The sequence below is a fragment of the Teleopsis dalmanni genome, chromosome 2 (genome assembly GCF_002237135.1).
Source record: "Teleopsis dalmanni isolate 2A chromosome 2, ASM223713v2, whole genome shotgun sequence".
In the NCBI taxonomy this organism is placed as follows: domain Eukaryota; kingdom Metazoa; phylum Arthropoda; class Insecta; order Diptera; family Diopsidae; genus Teleopsis; species Teleopsis dalmanni.
The window spans coordinates 129,507,246-129,512,511 of record NC_051847.1 but is presented as its reverse complement, the minus strand read 5'-3'; positions in this window follow the sequence as shown (position 1 = coordinate 129,512,511).

Genomic DNA, 5,266 nt, shown 5'->3' with positions numbered 1-5,266 from the left:
TGAATTTGATAAGTCACTGCATAACAATTTTACTGAATTGTATTAAAATGTAAGCTATTTTGAATCTAAAAAAATTCCTTGTACAAAATTGCATTCTATTAAAACCGACTGTTGGAGCATCGTTTACTTTATATCTGAATAGCATAACTACACTATATTTGATTTTAATGTCAATATTACGGTAGAAACTATTTTACTTAATAGAAACTATTATATTTAATAGAGAGATTTCGAAAAGTAGTGAACTACAACAACGAAAATTCTTATTATATTATTTTAATTAATATGTTTTTAGCTGACCTTACTATTTTGAGTATTACCAAATGCCAATCATCAGTGGTCCTGGAATTATTTCTTGTATTTGATTATTCGTAAATAACTCGCTGAATTCGTACCTTGCTAAATTTGAAGCTCAGAGTCAGTGCTCATTAGACAACTGACCCAAACCCGTATTTGAGTTCTATGTTCAAACTTATAGTTTTGTTAATTTGCAATATTTCTTTTAATTGTTAAATTCCAATATTATTTTGTGTAGACCCATTTTTCCATCTGATGACCTTCTATTTATTCATATTTTATTTATTTTTAAAATCTCCTGCTATAATAGAATAACTCCCATCTTTTTTATAATGCATTATATCAGTCTTATAACGCCAATTATATTTTTGTTTTTTTTCAATACCGAACTGTAGATATTCTTATGGGCATATTTGTTACGTTTTTTACGATATTTTTGTTTTTCTATGTAATCGATGTAATACTCGGACAACTTGACTAAACCACGATACTTCAAGAATTCATTTAACTCTTAATCCCTCCCAACATTCTTCAAGAATATTCATATTCTAAAACATTAACTATAATTAACATTTCACTCAACGGATTTTTATATCTACCATATATCTAGGGTCACCTATAGACCAGCCAAAAAATGTAAATTTAGTTATATTTTCCTTCGTTTGAAATTTGCAGTGAGTGGTAGATTAAGCTGATCAATATTTATTTCATCTTTAAGCGTTAAATCAATCTTACTTGATTATATATATTAGTTAGTATTATAATTTAGAGAGATAGTAGCATAATTAAATTTTTTTTTTCATAATTAAAAACTGCATTTAAGTTTGACCTTTTTTGAAACTTAATCATTTTGTAAGGGATTTACTATATATATACTATTTATGTACATATATATATAATATTATACTATTTGACCATATTCTTTGAGAGGCCACATAAAGTGCTAAAAGTAGTACGCATAAAAATTACATCGCTGGAAGTTTGTTATGTACTGAAACTTATAGTAAATATCTTCAATTTAAATATGTTCATCATTGATTGAGGGTCACTATATGTATGTATATATAAAATGTTGAAAGTTCTTTAACTTCAGATATTCGAATATTTTATTAACTAATGTACCTATAACATATTATGATAAGTATTGCTCATGATGCACTGATTTATAATTTCTAATTATTGTTCGAATAAATTGTAAATAAATATATGAAACCAACCACTAAAAATAATAGGCTTAAAAATTTCATTGCCTATATTTACTACATTAGTACTGCGTAAAGCAATAGATCTATTTACTGTACTTATGGAATATCCAATAGGTATTCCCTTATTCAAATTTGAAGGTTATAGGCCTAATATGAAAATCACTTCAATTCAATACAATACAAATGTTTCTTCACAAATATTTTTTTTCTCAATTGAATTAAGAAACATATCGTATCATTTCAAAACAAGTAACTAAATGTGAATAGTAAACAATTTCTTATGATATCATTGCTTAATCAGCACAAGTAGATGAATACCTTTTTTTTGAAAAATTGTCAATAGAATCGCAATATAATCGCCAATAAGTGTAACCTTGTACTGAGAGAACTTATTTGCACAACTAACGCATTATTATTGGAAAATATTTATTTTGATGTGCTATGCAGATTGGTAATATTTATTTATATGTCAAGGATTATTTAGTATTCCCGTCATCCAATACCAAAATGCATATGTGGTGCTTCACAGTAGAAGAAGGGAAAAATACACGGCTCTGCAAGAGTCAGTAAACAAACCAGACAAGAGCAGAAAACGTATTCCAACGAAATTTATGAACAAACAAAATGGCACTAAAATGTGCATAATCAAAATCCTGCAAACAAGGACACTTTAATGAATTTTAAAATATTTGCTTGCAAAAGCATAATAAATAATTAAAATGATATTGTTAGACATAAAGTGGAACATGCAGTTAGCAAAAAATGTATGTCTAATAAATGCAATAAAAATCTTATTTGATGCCGAAATGAAAACTAAAACTGTTACATAGCTTGGCGTCAAAATATTTTTTAATATGACAAAGTAGCTATAGTAGAAGTAAAGAAAGGATAAATTGGGTGTTTCCAATACGAGCGAAAATGTCGAGCGAAATTATGTGCCACATGCACATGTACCTGAGTAAACTTAATCAGGCCTCATTAACTTAAAAGCATTTTATAATTTATCATTTTAGTATTTTTGCGTATTTTCCTTAACAATTTACCGAAATTCCTTGAATCTTTACACACTCTTCAGCTGTGCAAGTGTGGGAACAGCTGAAGGAAGAAGAAAAAATTTGAATTTCATAAATTAAAATCATAAATCATTTAGCTAACTTGTTTGTTTATCACGGAGATATGTGCATACATGTTGACTAAGCCAAGGTAAAAGCAAATACAGCTTGTCTCCGAAACCAGTGGGGGAAGAAAATAAAATAATAAAAATAGGTAAGCAACAATTCACAATTTATCATAAGATTTTTTCTAGCCATAATGTATGGCTACGGAAGGGTTAATGCTGGCCTAGACAAGCGACAAGGTTGTTTTAATTAACAAGGCAACAAGCTGCACAAAGGATATTTTGCCTGCCCCGAATACCCGTACAAGACAAAATGTTTACGAAGGCACGTATTCAGGTTGAAATAAATTACTGATAAGTACGCTTGACAAAAACGCAAATACAGCGTTTTTCATGTAGCACAGATACCATTTAGTGTTCCCAGTATGAATAACTTACTCGCAAGGAGGCGTTGCATGCCTCCTCCACAAATCATAGAAGTTGAAAATTGTTTGCATTTCAGTTAATAATTTTTCGTGCTTAAAATTTTTAACTTTATAAGGAGTTTATAAGGAATTTGTACCTCGCAGTTGATAACACACTTGTCTTTTGCCTTACACATCGGCAAAAGTACTATCTTAACAGATGTATATATTTCATACTTTGCCGGCTTGATAAACCAGTAATGAATTAAAAGAGTTAACATTTTTTTTTCGTCTCAGTTACTTTGAAGCCCCACTGTTATAAAGGTGTCCTACTTAGTTCGCCATTACTGGCGTGAGTCGTCCTTAGTCGCATCCTGTAGTCTCCGCCAACCAAGCAGATCAGTGGTTTGCTGTCCCAATTGGTAGTACCAAACGCCCCCAAATCGTTGGTCACCTAGACCTTCCACCGAAGTTATGGACGTCCTCTACCACTTTTTCCACCAGCGTGTACAGAATGAAACACCTTTCTAACCGGAGTACTTCCTTCAAGTCAGCGAAACCACAGAATTTTTATACGCTAACTGTGTTAATATGACACAGTTCTCTCGAATGCTCATAACGCATTCTCATCGCTGTTAATAATTGTCCAAACTTCTGCACCATACCACAAGACAGGCATGATAAGATTCTTATAGAGCGCGATTTTTGTTTTTCAAGAGAAGGCTTTATTTCTCAATTGCCCACTTAGCTCAAAATAACGTCTGTGTGCAAGAGTGATTCTTCATTAAATTTCTAAGCTGACGTCATATTTGGTGTTTGCGCTGGTTCGCAAACAAAGTCTTTCACAAGGTATAAACCTTAATACCTTGTTATGAAGGTGTTCTAATATATTTTGAAAACAGGATTCTTTAATTAGATCATGTATTTTGTTTTCTAACTTATTCAAAGAGGAGTACCATGCCCATTTATCTTTTTAGTACTCATATGATCAAAACGCTTAATACATAGTAAATTACTTTTAAATCATTTTAAAAGATTTGTAGTCTTTACTTTATATGTTCGTTTTTTGAACAGATCATTGATCAGATCTGCTATAATAGAGGACGTTGTGTATTTTATTCTATCAATAATTAAAAAAATTTCCTTATATTTCCGAAATAATTTTTTATATCCCATATATAGGTTTGTTATATATTTATATAGGTTTTTATATTTATATATAGGTTAAGATTTTTGAAGGATACGTCCTAGTTCCCCTTAAAGTATATATGTTATTGATTAGCTCGACCAGTTAAGTTCATTTAGCTGTCCGTCTGTCTATCCATCTGGTGTTTGAGCTATTCGAATGAAATTTTTCACTTATAATTTTTAAAAGTGGGGGTGTCCAAAATTGGATCATTATATTCTATACACGCAGAAAAAAATTATGTTTATTTAATGTTTGATGCAAATATAATATGTTTGATTTCAGATTTTTGAGATTTTCGTTGAGATTTCAGATTGAGGTAAACAAACTTTGCATTATTGGAAACAACTATGTTTCTGACAATCTGAGTCGAGATTTGGATTGCTGCAAACAAAGTTTTAGCTTCTGCGGAACATAATCTGTACTCAGTTCGTTTTGATAAAATTTTATTTATACTGTGCCCTTTCTTTCATTATTTATTTTTGTGTTCGTTTTGCACAATGCAGAAATACAACTGTGGGATATTTGTATTTTGCTTTGTAATTGCTTATAAGTCAGTTTGTCTTTATTAGTGAACGGGTGTGCGTTGTATGCATTAAATTGTTTAAATGCTTATTCCAACCGCGTATAAAAGTAAAAAGTGTTTATTAATATTTACAATATTAAATATAAAACTTTTACTGCAACAGTTAATAATTTTATGATTAAAAAGAAAAAAGAAACAAAACAGTGTTCTACTGAGAAATATGAATGAAAGTTAACCTTTTGTAAGAGTGACATGAAATTGTGAAATACATATATAAATATATCAAAATAAAAACATAAATAATAATAATATATTTCTTTATATATAATTGTATATATATAAATAAATATGTAAAAATAGATACATTTGTAAAAGTACAGTCCCACTCAGTAGCGAAAATTGAAATATAAAAATGTACACACATAAGAATGGTACTGTATCATTCCAGGAAAAAAATTTTGCTTTATCATCTATAAATAATAAATAATAAATTTGTGAATAAATTATATTTTAACTAATTAGCTTTAAGAA